General features: G+C 56.4%; 2 long non-coding RNA genes across 51 annotated transcripts in view; both read right to left on the bottom strand.

The window, feature by feature from the left end:
• The window catches only part of LOC107506203, a 579,061-nt gene that overhangs the window by 463,363 nt on the left and 101,228 nt on the right, over positions 1–14,470 (bottom strand). The window contains exon 11 of one of the 50 annotated variants that reach the window (XR_004954759.1): positions 10,238–10,348. The exons of the other annotated variants lie outside the window; for them this stretch is intronic. This is a non-coding gene — a long non-coding RNA (uncharacterized LOC107506203). The remainder of the gene's footprint in view (positions 1–10,237; positions 10,349–14,470) is intronic. 50 annotated transcript variants of the gene reach the window in all.
• LOC118612047 lies at positions 2,406–10,230 on the bottom strand. Its single transcript, XR_004954768.1, has 2 exons — positions 9,841–10,230; positions 2,406–9,795 (listed from the first exon to the last, which is right to left on the bottom strand). It is a non-coding gene; the product is annotated as an uncharacterized LOC118612047 (long non-coding RNA).

Raw genomic sequence — 14,470 nt, 5'->3', positions numbered from 1 at the left:
ACTGTGGGCGCTTTGTCAGGCTGCCTGGGTTGGCATCCCAGGCCAACCGGAAGAGACTTTTTAGGAGCTACTCTCTGAACCACAGCTTGTCTTCCTAAAGGTCTGTGCCCGGCGCTAAGTGAGAATCTTTGCAGAGCTGAGTACCTGGCCTCGCACATCACCAACGCTCGGAAGCATCAGCAACAGCAATGGCCCATACCACTTAAGCTAAGGCTCCGGCCCGAATGTCTCGGCCTCCTCCCAGTGGGGGTCAGGGAGGGCTCCCCAATTCCCATCTCGCCACGATGACTTCGTCAGCGTCGGGGCTCAGTACACGGGGCAACGGGAACAAGAGAAGCCGATGAGAACGACGCCAAGCCTGGGGTTTGAGTCAAAGGGCCTCGGCCCCAGCCTTACGGGACCCTCACGCCTCGGCGTACCCATCCATGAGAGGCATTGGATTATAACCGTCACCCACCTCCCGGCCGCGCCGCCGGGCTTACACGACATTGCGCGTGCAAAAGGTGCCCCGTAAACCACAAGGCGCTCGAGAAATGTAGCGCGCACGAACCAGCAACAGCATCCTTCACAAGCGCCCGCTGCACGGGACGCTTCGAGGAGGAATATCCTCCCGAGACCTCACTGAGCGCCCACGATGGCCCCGGGAGACCGGGTCATTTTACAAACGTGGAAACTGGAGCTCCGGGAGGACGACGGGCTGCCTGCCACCAAACCACGTGCGCACGGCCCCGTCCTCGCTTCGCACGCGCACGCCGCTCCTCCTTGCAAGGGGCCGGCGACGGCCCAGAGAGGCAGCGCCCACCCAGAAAGAGCCGCTTTCCAAGGCAGCCAAACCGATTCATGTGTTCAATTAATGTTTCAAACCATGGAGCAGTGTTTCGTGGAAATTAAGGCACTAAAATGTCTAAGTTTCTCTCGGGAGGCGGCTTGCTGCCCGAGCCAGGGGAGGCGTCCTGGGCAGGCCGAGGTGGTCAGGATAGAACGGTCACAGTCCCAACTCAATGAACTGAGCCTGGCAGGCAGTATGGTCACTTCCTACTCAGAGAGACGAGCCAGGGATAAAGGAGACTGGCCCAGCACAGGGCAACAGGACTGGCTCGGCCGCTCGGCCTCAGGATCAGGCCGGCCCAGCGGAAGCGGGAGCTCGGGTGCCGAGGGAGGCCAGACACACAGCCTGTGCCGGGGGCCTGGGCCTAAAGGGTGTGGTCGCTGCTGCTCCCACACCCGCCTGCCCGACACACTGTCCCCAGGATGGACCGGTCGCCTGCTCCCTGGCTGACGGAGATACCTGCCCTTGCACCCGACACACTGTCCCCAGGATGGACTGGTCACCTGCTCCCCGGCTGACGGAGATACCTGCCCTTGCACCTGACGCACTGTCCCCAGGATGGACCGGTCGCCTGCTCCCTGGCTGACGGAGATACCTGCCCTTGCACCCGACACACTGTCCCCAGGATGGACTGGTCACCTGCTCCCTGGCTGACGGAGATACCTGCCCTTGCACCTGACACACTGTCCCCAGAATGGACCGGTCACCTGCTCCCTGGCGGCCGGGCACCCTGCGCAATCTGCTTAACCTCTCCGACCATCATCGGTAACTCAGGGCTGCTGAGGGCAGTTACCTTCCAGGACGAGGTAGGGACCTCTGCGGTGCATGCAAAACGCTCAGACTTCAGGCTCGAAGTGAGTACTGGGTTAACACTTTGCTCTTCTCAGAGCCTAACTGCCATCATTGTTCTTAATTGCCTGGCAGGCAGATTACATAATCCCGGATTTGAATCCCCACTCTGCCCTTTCCTGAGCATGGGACCATGGGCCAGTCACGTGACCTGCCTCTGCCTCAGTCTGCTCATCTACAAAACACAGAAGTGACCACCAGCCCACACTGGACCACCAAGGATGACAGGACACAGGTTACAAACCAAACCAAGTGGTACAGTAGGAGCCTTCGAGAACGAAGAAGCCAATCCAAACTGAGGCACGTTCCACAAAGCAAATGGCCGGGACTCTTCAAACTGTCACGGTCCAGGACGGCCGAGGAACTGCCCCAGGATGAGGAGACATGGCCACTAAGAGCAGTGGCGGCCTGGAATCAAGAAATTCCAAAAGGACAACCGATGAAGGCGTGTGTCGCCTGTGGATTAACTGGACAATGCAATCGTAGCAATCAATGCTCAGCTTCCTGAGGTCGATGTTTACACGGCCATCATGGAAGAGGTCGTCCTCATTCTCAGGAAACACACACTGGGGATTCAGGGATAAAAGGGCATGTCTGCGACGTACTCTCAAGTGGTTCAGGAAAAAAACTGTGTGAGGAAGGGAGTCGGGTGGAGAGTGAGTTAACGATCGGTGAATCTGGGCGTACGGGAGTCCTCTGTATCATCCTTGTCATTTTTTTTTTTTTCCTGCCAGTTTGGAATCCTATCCAAATATAAGACAACTCGGAGCTCAGGAGCAGGATGGAAGAAACAGGCCTAGAGGGTTGAGTATCAATCACCCACACAAGCCAAAGACACGAGCCTTTCTCCCGAAAGCCGTAACACCTTATTATGTACAAACGTTACGATTTATTGTGTAGAAAACTACAAAGGATAAAACTGAAATTTAATTTGAACCACGACCCCTCCCGTCAAGGAAAAGACACGTGGACAGCTCCCTCTACTCCTACTCCGGCACCCCCAGGCTGGGCCTGGACGGCCCACATCCTCGGCATCGAGCAGGAGCCAGGAGCGGCCCCGTGGACAAGGGCAGAGGTCGCGGGAGGGCAGCCAAAGTGGGCTTTCGCTACACGCCAGTGTGACAGGAACTGCCTGCCACCCCAGTCACCGGGTCTTCCCAACAACCCTTCAGGCAAATGCTCTTCTTCCTCCCATCTCGCACTGCAGGAAACTGAGGCTGGAGGGAACCTCATGCCCTGCTTTTTTATCTAGAACGCGGGTGATCTGGGATGTGAGCCCAGGAATTTCCACAGGCAGAAGGCAGGCGGGCACTTTGGGCCAGTAAGGCAGCCAGCGCCAAGACCAGTCCTTCCCCTGAAGCCCAGGCCCCTGGCCCATTGCAGCAGGAAGCTGCAAGGCGCCGAGACCCCGGGTCCCTGCCCTGTGTTCCCCCCACAGTGCCACCCGGCATGTGCACAGTAGCTGCTCGGCGCCCGTCTGCAGGCGCACCGACGGACACGCATCTTTTCCAAGGAGCACAGCAAGGCACGGATGACGTGTGGAAGACTCGCCTTGAACTTTCTTTTTTGTGCGACACTTGCCTTCGACTTTCCCTCACAAACATCCTCCCACTTCCTCCCTACCCCCCAGGGGTGTTAGATTATTAAATCACCTCCAAAAACTTCCTTCCCTACCAGCAGCTCGGGTCTTGTCACCCAAACATCAAAGCCTCACGCTTTTGATAAAAGCCTCTCGGATCACGGGGGTGACGGGTGCAGATAAAAACAACGCACCGCAGGCCAGTCTTCCCACGACCTCCTTGGCGCCCTCCGTGGGGAGGTGGGTGGGCTGGGTGGCTGTGACGGTGAGCCGTGTGGGCAAACACAGTGCCGCGTTGGATGCCTGCCCCTCTCCCCAAGTCCAGGCCCGCTAGGTGACCTTGCAAGTCCCTTCCCCACTCGGGGCCTCTTGCAAAGGAAGGGGGTGGGACCGGCCAATCTCTAGGTCTATTTCAGATCTAAAAATCACTGATTCCATCTCTTCTCTGCTCAGAGTCTCTACTTCCTGATCTGTTCATTTACATACAGGAAAAAAAAAAAAAAGACAGTGTGGTTGCTTTTATACATTAGGCTGTAGTTTTTGGTGACTCAGAGAAGAGAATATATATTTCCACTCAGCTCAAAAGAGTGTTCCCTCCATTCTCCCATTACTCAAATGATCTGAAGTCACTGGGCCAATGGGACCCCTGGGGAAGTTCCAAGCTACTGGGAGTTTAGACGTCAGTGAACATAAGTTAGGCAGGGAATTCCCCATGGTGGACAGGTGCACCAGCAGGTGGGCTGGATGGAGATCCCCTCCTCAAGGAAAACATCCCTTGCACACTCACCCCCCATCTTCTAGGAAGTGAAGGCAACACTGGGTCCAGCACCGGGCTGGGGACCACCTTACAGGAAGTCGCATTCCCAGAATGAAGGTCACCTCTTCCAGGAAGCCAGTGCTGGCCCACCACCCATGCCAAAGCTCCCAGATTACAGAAGCTCAAAAAATTATTGCTAAAGTAAGAAACACTGGCTGAATGAATGAAGCACACTGCTTCCATAAAGCTTAAGTGATCCATACCCCAGAACACGAGCTGCCTGTTATGTGCTGGGTTCTGGGGAGAGAACGGTGAACAAAGCCAGCATTTACCCATCGAGCCATCATCCAGAGCAGCGGCTGAAAAGTGCCGGCAGATGATGACCTTGCTTAAGATCATGTATCTTTCCGCGGGAGCCCACATATAACAATGGACCAACCCTCACTTCAAGTCTGGACAATTCTGAAGGGCCATTCCAGCTCCAGGGCTCTCACGGGGTTGGCGGAGACCTTTGTCGGGACATTGTCACAGCTCATCTTCTCTCTCTGCCCAGTCCTGAGTTCTACCCACTTCCATCCTCCTCCACCCCACCCCCCGCCCCGTGTGTTTCAAAGCTCTTGATCCCAAAGGTATCCCATAATAAATATCCTGCCTACTAATCTACATCTCAGCATTCGCTTTCCAGGGAGTCCAACGTGCATCGAGAAGGTCCTTACACTGATGCTCAGGCTCTGGGCCACCAGGATGAAGTCTCTAGGACCAGGACAGTGAACAGACCACGCTTCCTCTGAGCACCCTATTGACAAGAAGGCTGAAGCCTGAGTTCAAGGCCACAATCGCTGGATGAGGGCGTGAAGCAGCAAACACCTGCCATCGTGTTAATGCGCAGCCCAGTCTCCGACCCTTGAGGGAGAGACTCATCTTCCTCATCTTTGTTACCCCAGCACCCGGCATGGGAAAGGAGTTCGGTAAGATATCAGCTGAACGATTAGGTGATGGCTGGATGGATGGACAGACAGATGTGGTTGAATAAGGAAGTCGCATCTAAAGCAGCTAGACAATCGACGAAAGGCAATGATGATTTGGTACAGGTTAAATGATATTTCCCGTCGTGTTTATCACAGTTCTCAAGAAACACTGACGATAAATATGACGGCTAAGCAGTCACGAATGACTTCCTAGGGGAGGTGACCTGTGACCAGCAAAGAAGAGAATGGGGAAGGCACAAAGAAGAGGAGAAATGAGACCTCAGCATGAGCAAAACCGAGTCCAGAGTCTGCTCATCAGATACAGAGTAAACACCAACGCTCTCCTCACTGGGCTACTGGGACGGCCCAGCAGTAGAAAGCGGGAAGCCGCCCATAATCGTAACCATAACAACCCAGCATCACGAATGTGGGCTATGACATCCCATTACCAGCGGAGGCAGCAGTTGACAGAAGGCCCTTGACACAGACTTAACCCTCCGGCGACACACAGGAGGCACTAAGCGAGAGCAGGTAGCCTAAGCTTCGGAACCGTCGCAAGATTTCTGAACTCGTACATCCCTTAGGCTTCTAACTCCTAGTCGGCCATGCTCCTGAAGCAGAGGAGGACTTGGGGAGGTGCCCAGAGCCTCCCTTCAGAGAAGGGGGCCTCGGGGGGCAGAACCAACGCCAGTGAACCCCAGATCCTGGACATAGTACACTCTAAGAAGCATACAGACCCTGGAGGTCATCCCCATCCAGGCACCCGCCCCATCCCCCAAATGTCCTCATTTCTGGGGTGATGCCCGGGGACATGGGCATGCTGAGGGAAATGGGGAATAAACAGGAGCCTGGAGTTTGTGCAAACAAGAGTAAGTGTCGAGGACAATGGGGGAGGGATAACATTTACTTGGGAAAGTTATGACACAAGCCGCGCGTCACAGAGGCCGTTTGTTAAGCAGCGCAGGGAATTCTAGGAAACGCAGATGCCTTTGGCCCGTTACTACTCATTCCTGAGCCAGAGGCATCCACAAGACTCAGCGCTGGGGCCATGAGAGGAGGGAGGCAGGGATGGTAACTCAAAGGGCAGAGGACCAGGGCCGGTCGGGATGCCGGGTGCCGGGTGGAAGTCACGGGGATGCAGCAATGCTCAGTGTGAGCTCAGAGGCTGCTGCCGAGCAAGATGGGCTGGATGAGAGGCTCCACCACTTCCTTCCTGCACGACCTGGGCTAGGTGGAGCTGCCTCCCTGAGCCTCAGCCTTCTCTGTGCGCAAACTGGTAGGTTTGCTTACAGATATGCCCGTAAGAACTGAGCGGCACCCGTGCAAAGCACCTGACAGAGGGAGCGCTCCCCGAGCAGGTGCCGGTGCTATTTAATCATAGGTCCCGGGCCTACGTGAGAACCATCCGGGGCTACTCTTTCCAACAGCTCTCCACAGATCCCAAGGGGCTCAAGAGTCTCCTGTGAGGCCCCTTTTTGATGAGCTGGGTGTGGGGCAGCAGGGAGCCATGCTCATTTTAACCCAAACACCTCTCCTTCAGCAGTTACCTGTATGAGACCTGCGCATAGATTTCAGTCCTGCACAAGGGGTCTGAGGGCTTGGAAACAAAATGATAGCATCAAACGTTCATTCTCTTATTTTACTAGAGAAAAAAAAATTAAAGGCTCCAGAAACCAAGGGGCTCATCTAAACTCATGCAGCAGGTCAACAGCAGAGGAGGTGCAGCTGGAGACCCTCTCATACACAGGCCATCAAGTTCGAAGGCGGGAGTTGCTGGGTCCCTAACCCGAGGTCTGATGCTTGAGGGTGTGAGACTCCCACACTGTGGGCATGGAGGTGGTGATCCCAGGGCCTTGGCACCCCCCAATGAAAACCCACATGTCTCTGCTCTCCAAGCCCGGTTCAAGAAGCAAAAGGGGTGTCGAGTGTGGCGCGCGATCCAGGTAGAAGGAGTCGACCCTCTCCATCTCCCCAATGAGGGACGTTCTCCCCAAGACCACGTCCTGGAGCCGGGCTGGGGTTGGATGAGGGGCCCTGGAGGCAAGAAGGGGCCTCAGTCCACGAACATCAGGAATGAGCACCGTGAGGAGGAGAAGCCAGTCTCTTCCTTGTCATGAAATCGCAGCTCCCAGCTCCTCTGACAGGTCGCCACCTGCCCACGGGACAGGCCCGTGCAAGCGGTCACGTGACTTCTCCCCAGGCAGGGAGGACAGAAGAAGACCGACACTCCTCACAAACGAAAATGCTCTCAAGCGACCACAGGTCACTGTCAATTCCAGAATCAGCACAGGCAGCAGAGGAAGCCGTAGCACCGGATAGCTGCATCCTACACAAACCGCTCCTTACGGCCACTCACCCCCAGCCTCCTCAGTGCCGGGCACCGCTGGGCTCCCCACACGATCACGAATCCTGATAAGACAGTCACGTTGGCCCCAAGTGAGAGATGGATAAATTGAGGCCGAGAGAGTCCCCGAGACCCAGCCAGAGTTAAATGCATGTGGTGAGCAGTGTCCTGTGTTACCAGCAAGACCTGCACAATGACACCCTCTCCAAATCCCCCTTGCTTTCCCCTGTGCCCCCAGTCTCTCAGGGAATCAAGTCTGAATGAGGTCGAGTTTATTCAACAAGGAAGACACATTGCTCAGCACGGGAGGGGTGCATGCAACAGCAATGCCGCCATCAGAACTTCTAGGGTGGGGGGTCCGGCTCCAGATACGGATGGGAAGAGATGACTTTTGAGGTTTCTTTTAACCCTAAGATTCTGGCAGTCTCAAGTGAAATTCCAATCCCACCCGACTTCCCCCGAGGTGAACGCAGGCGTTTCTACGGAATCGTTAAGATGTAAGCATCCGTCTTCCTTAGGGACAACAAGGCTCTTTAAATCCATCCTGGCTTCTCCCAAATCGCCTCCACCCTCCTGGGGAGGCGGGTTCGAGATGGAGAGCCAGGCACTGAAGACAGACAGGCAGAGAACAGGGCAAGCGCGGTCTCCCAAGGCCACAGGATGTGGTCAGGTAAAGCAAGAGAAAGCGATCTAGAGACACAAACAGCAGCACTTAACAGGAACTCATGGGGACTTTTCTTCATTATTTTTTTCTTTATAGCTCAGGAGCCCAAAAATAATTGAAAGAGTTGAGTCTGGAAGCTTTCTGGAAAAAAAAAAAAAAATTCCTGCCTTGTTCTTAAGACAAATCCCAGGGGGACAAGTGTAAGTTTGAAGTCACGAAGACTGGAAGAGCCACTCAGATGTCACGCTGAACTCCACAGTGTGAGAAAGGAGCAGGGTTTTTCACCCCAGCCTTTGAATCCAGGAGCCAGTGTGTGTGCATCAGCATTTCAAGCAAAGGCTCGATTTTGAAGCTCACTCATTTTTAAGTAAAGGCTGATGAGGTACAACTGGCAAGGGTCCTCATGGAAAGTAACCAACTTGGCTAGAGCCAAAACCAGCATTCTCAAAGAGAGTCAGTTAACAGGCAGATGAAAAAAAAAAAAAAAAATGGCCTCACTAAGGATAAAAATGTATAAACGGAACAGAAGACCATGTGCCTCTATTGAATTATTATGTATTTAAACTAATAATACCCAGTGTTGAGGCTATGGTGTCAACAGTGGTAGCGTAAACAACCTTACTTGAAAGGAATTTGGCAATATGGGTCAAGAGTCATAAAACTGTGCCTTTTGACTCAATAATCTTTCTGCTGAGAAGGTATCCAAGGGATTTCCCGAGAAAAGTAATATGTGCAATGATGTTCCTAGCACTGAATTACAGCAAATTACTAGGAACCCTAATTTTTAACAACAGAGAACTGGCTTTGAATATGATTTTTCAACCCGAGGAACCATTACACGCTCTCTAAAAATGATCATTCGTAGGGTGTTTTAGCAAAACGGAAACAAGCTTAAGATATAATGTCAGATAAAGACAGATTACAAAATATCCCCTCTACCTCTGCCTGTATAAAATCATAAATTAATGTACGGACGGACATAGCTATCTGAAAACAATCTGATTGGTCGGGGGGTGGAGGGGTTATTGGTTTCATTCCTATTCTTCCTTTGCAGCTATGATGCCGTGCCGTGTGTACAAAGAATGACAAGAATCTCGATGATGACGATGACAACGATTTTTTATTGGTAGAAGTTCGATAACGGATAAAAAAAAAATGGGTGGAACTCTGAGGCACTAGACACAGAACTCGATCTGAGAAATGATCGAAACTCTAGAGGCACCTGAGGACCAAGTCAAAGAAGCGAGACCTCCGATCGCAGAACGGAGAACGCGGTCACCACGGGGTCACGGGTCAGCGACGCCAGCCTTCCGGGCCCTGCGGTGCGGGCGGCAGCCTCCGATCGCCTCGGCGCCGTGCGATTCGGCCTTCCTCCCCTCCCCGCCCCCATGCCACGGCGCTCCCGACGGAGGCAGAAAAGCCCAGATCTGTGTACATTTAAATACCCGCCCTCCTAAAACGCAGACTCCGCTACGAGGCCTGGACGTAATTTAAATACCGAATTTCTGAAACTAGGTCTTTTTCGAAAAGGCGGCTCGGACCAGTTTCTGCACGTGGTGCTTGGGGTCATAATGGAACTTTCATTTCCTATGGGGCGAACCCAGGTGGGATGTCCGGTGTAGACAGCCATCCTGACAAACAGCTGTGCCCCCGCTCGTGGTCCAGGCAGGGGCAGTCAAGTCAGGGAGTCAGCACGTCACCTGGGTCCAGTCCCGACTCCGGCCACACCAGCCCCACAGCTTGGGCATGATCTTTACCCTTGTGGCTTCAGTCTGTGCATCCGTAAAATGGGAACACTACAGAACCTTCCTCGTCAGGGCTGAAGTGAGGATGAAGAGAAATGCACGGACCCAGGAAAACGCTTGGCAGCAGTGCTGCGGACCTGATTTACCCGGCCGCCCCTCACGACTCTCCTCCCCAGCCTTGACCGCCTGCCTCTGGGGTCTTCCTGTAGCGCGTGCCCACGTGAAGGGCCAAGGGGGCACATACACAAATGACCACCGCAGCTCAAGCCTGGGGACATCAGGATTGCCTGACTGTTTCAAAAAGCACAGAGGCCCCAGGTCCCCCCACCCCACAGTGATAGCAGGTTTTCTGGGAATGAGGCCCTGACACCACTGTTTTTCAAAGCTGACTCCACTGGGCCACGGGCTGCGGCACGTCCAGCTCAGGCCAGAGCAACCACTGGTTTCTCCTGCAAACGCCCGAGCTCGAGAGAGGGAGAGGTGGGACTCTTCCCTGGTTTACCTAGGCTGTGGCTCAACAGCTCCTTCTGGAACTCAAGCGCTCTCTTGGAGGGACCAGCGACCGGTGAGGAGTCCCGCACTCGCCTGCCCTCCGGCTGGACCCGGTGATTTTCTGCAAAGCAGTAAATTAGGTCGGCGGGAGCGATCCAGCCCCCAGAAGCCACCGGATCAACACGGGCAGCGACACTGATGTGCCAAAGGTGAACGCAAGTCCCCAGGGCCGTCCCCACCCAGCCCCGACCTCCTCCCCATCCCGTGCAGACTCCCTGTGCGTCGCTGGCGTGGTGACAGTGGACAGGCTACTGAGAGGCCTCCCGGGGCGCGCTGTCTGCGGAGGAGATGGGCCGGGCCGCGAGCGAAGAGACTCAGGCCTGTGAGCCTGAGCGCCCGCAGGCCCTCATCCGCGAGATGGGCGCCACCCCCTCTGCAGGGCTGCGGCCCAGACGTCAAGCGCCCAGTGCCTGGCCCCAAATAAGGCCCTCGGCCAACGTGGCAGGCACTGTGCTGGGTGTAAAGTGGCACTGAGGGGAGGCACGGGGCCACTCTTCCTGGGTGAAACACCAACCCCCAGAAGCAGGCTTCCAGGCCCCTCGCATTTATGCACTCACGATTCTAGGCTCTGAACCGAATCTGGGAAAACCCTCCCCTCAGGACTGGACGAAATTCCCTTACGACTCTCCCGCGCTGCCTGGCAAGTGACCACAAAGTGGCGGCTGAACACGACGGTCATCTCTTCTCTCACGGTTCTGGGGGCTGCCACTCCAAAACCAAGGCGTCAGCACGGCCGCCCTCTCTCGGAAGGCTGTGGGGAAGACCTCCCCTAGCATCCGGTGTGCTGGCGACCCTGGCTGTTCGCACAGCCTCTGTGCGTGTGTGCGTGTGTGCGTGTGCGCGTGCGTGTGCGTGTGTCTCTGTCCGCATCTCCTATGACAACAGCATGCGCTGGACTCAGAGCCTGCCCGACTCCAGTGTGACCTCATCTTAACGTGACACCTGCAAAGACCCTCTATCAAATAAGGTCAGCCCCAGGGCCAGCAGGACCTTCTGGAACTTCTCCCCAGCGGCCACGTGGAAAACACTGTGCGACCGTCTGGCCCATCAGCCCGGCGACCCTTCCACAAACACTTCTCAAACCCCCCTCGCCCGTGCGCGCTGCTCGGCTGGCCACAGACACGGACAGAGGGGGACGGCGCGGAGAACGGACAGAAGGGACGGGCACCGCAAGGCCTCGGGGCCGCAGGGCCTTCCGACCCCAAGGCGCCCTCGCCGGCGGGCACCCAGGCATCCCACCGGCGTCGGCGGAGGCGAGTTGGGGCAAACGGACAAGACAGACTTTTCCCGTCCGTAAATGAGGCCTGTGTGTGCACCCGAGTATTTTTCAACGACCCGCCGTGTGACCGTGGGCAAGTGAGGTCATCTCCTCATCTAGATGTCTAACCCCGGGATTAAAGGAGTCTTGAAGTACTTGGCATACTCTTCCTTGCTACCTCTATGGCAGGAAAAGCCCTGCTCAGGTAAGCTGCCCATTCCTTAGCAGACGTCTCCGAGGAGGCTGGGACAGAGGGCGTGCACCCCACCCGAAGCGGCCTCGCTCCTGGCAGTGCCGCGGGGTGCACTCTGGAACCGGCGGGACCGAGCCCTGGGTTAGAGGCTGGGCAGGGGCCTGAACAGATCTCGGCGCTGTGTCTGCAGCAGACACCTGACTGAGACCCTGCCGCCCTCTCAGGACGGCCCGGACCCCAGCCCGTCACTTATCTTCCTTCCCACCGATATCGTATTACGAGCCCACTTCGTGTGTCATACTGGGGTCTGGGGGGTGGGGAAGGAGGGGAGCAAAGACCCACCTTCGCAGGACCAAGCCCGGCCCCCTCTCCTCCCTCGACTCCTCCAAGACCCCCGCGAGTTGATCCCCCTTCTTCCAGTTCATTCCTCATCTTCTACCGGAGGCCCCGGGCCCAGTTTTCCATTTAAAGCAAGGCGCTGCCCTCCTCCTGACCTCTCCCTTTGTCACAGTGCTGGACACCCATTCCTGTAAAGAGCATGCAACCTACAATCAGCCTGGGTGATGTCCCAGGAGCCACCGGATACACTCATTACCCAAGGAGCTATCGGGGGTCCCACCCTCCAATTAGTTCTCCATCGCTGGCATCAGCGGCCCATTGGGGAGGTTGGCCTCTGGGGGCCGAGGGGCCGCAGGCTCGGGGTCCGCGCAGCCAGCCAGCACACCTGCCGCGCCTCAGGGGCCTGCGTTGGCGGGAAAGGTGCTGAGCATGTCCCAGGGAGAGAAAGGAAGAAGACTCTTGGATGTCCCCATCAGCAGGCGCTCCCGGCAGGGAGCCTAAAAGACAAAGTTGAACCCAACAGTGGAACCCACTGTGACCCGAACGTGACTATCACGTCCCACCTGCGACGGAGCCCTCGGGGGGTGATGGACAGGCACCGTCCCGAGCTCCACCTGGAAGCACTAAGCATCGCCGGCCGGGCCTTCACCGGCAGCGCCAGGCTGAGAACCAGGAAGCCCTTCGGAGGCACGGACTGAAAAGCCAAAGAAGTCAGATGGCCCCGGGCTGCAGACCTGGGCCGTCCAAGGGGGCGGCCGCTGGCCGTGTGTGGCAACTGAAAGTAGCAGCTCCATTTCAAGTGCTCGGTAGCCGCCTGTGACTCGGGGCGACCGCTTCGGCCTGTGCAGGCTGCGGGACACCTCGCCCCAGGGTGCCAGGGGCCTTCTCTGGCTCCCCAGAAGTGGAACCAGCCCCACTCGCCTTCTGTGCCCCGATTTACACGTGGCCCCCCTGAGGTGCGGTGGGAAATGTCGCCGCTCAGAAATGAAGGCAAGAACAGAGGATTAGGGACCTAAGCCTTGAGGCCCAAAGGAAGCCCTGTCACTTTGCCAGGTGCGTGACCCCAAGCAAGTCACGTCACCTGCGAGCGCCTCCACCTCCTCGGCCGTGTGATGGTGGTGGAGATACGCTCCCTGCCTCTCTCGGCACCTGTCGGGACTGCCGAGTGACCCCAAAACCTAAGCAAAGTCCAAGTCATAAAGTGGTAATATTAAAAACAAAACCACTGTTAAAGTCTGCATTCTCCGAGATGTCATTATCATCCTGCTTTTCTCGTCATGAAAACACCGGCTGCACTGAGCCACCAGAATGTAATGGGCCTCTTAGTAATGAAATTTAATTTAATACAAACCAAGCGAGCTCCCCGCCCGGCACGCCCCGCCCCCCCCCTCCCCTCCCCGCAAAACCCCTAGAACTGGAATTGCAATTAGTCTGTTTATTGCGACATCCTCTTTGGCTGGTTTTCCAGCCCTGACTCTGCAGTAGCATCAGGGCGATCTCTTCGAAAGGCGAACCCAGTAACTCCGTGCCTCCCTCCTCTCCTAGGGGGGCATCGTCAGGACGACATGATGGAAGCTCTACAGGGCTTCAAGCACCAAGGCCGGAGGTGCCCCGCGCAGCCGGCTCATCTCCCGCCGACCGCCGCTCTGCGCCCGGCATCAGCCGCAGCTGTCCGTTCCTGGCACCAGGCACTGGCCGCTCCCGCGGGCCTGCGGCCCCTCCCGCCTCGTCAGCCAGAGCAAAGCCTTCCGATCCGGCTTCAAAACGCAGAGCAGGCAGCACACATTTTGGAAGGTATTCACACCTATGGGAGCCGAATCCCGTCCTCTTCAGGGACCCCTCTGTGCAAGCTCCCATGCCCCTGTCTGCCCCGCCAGCGAGCTCGTCGAGGGTCCTCACTTTGCTCGGCGTCTGGCGCAGAAGAGGCCGCCACGGAGGGCGTTCCAGTAGCGTGAACGGAGCTGAAAGAGACACAGTCGGAAGGCAGCTGCCAGCTCCCAGGCCCGGGCCAGAGGCCTGGACACTCAACTCAAAGGGACCCCATGACAGCAGGGAGAATCGCCTTCTCTCAACGACCCCAGCTGCACAAGGCCGACTGCAACTGATGCATCAAAGGACAGCGGGGAGGAAACACCGACGGGCCCCTGGAACCCAGGACGGCCACCAACGAGGAGAGGGGAACTGCAGCTTTAGCTGCCTGCCCTTGACTTTGCCTGCACGTCTCCTCCAGGGTCTCTGGCCGGGTTTTCCCCGCCACTGGCTGTGAGCTCCCTGCTGGTCAGTCCCACAGCCCTTGACAGGAGTTGCCGGAAGAATAAATAATCCCAGAACTGGGAAGAGAGAGACTCTAGAGGTATTTTTAATCCAGCTGCTCACTCCTCATACGTGCAAAC

This window comes from Rousettus aegyptiacus, unplaced genomic scaffold (genome assembly GCF_014176215.1).
Source record: "Rousettus aegyptiacus isolate mRouAeg1 unplaced genomic scaffold, mRouAeg1.p scaffold_m13_p_15, whole genome shotgun sequence".
Taxonomy (NCBI): domain Eukaryota; kingdom Metazoa; phylum Chordata; class Mammalia; order Chiroptera; family Pteropodidae; genus Rousettus; species Rousettus aegyptiacus.
Note: the sequence above shows the minus strand (reverse complement) of the source record. Positions and strands in the feature narration are given on the sequence as shown.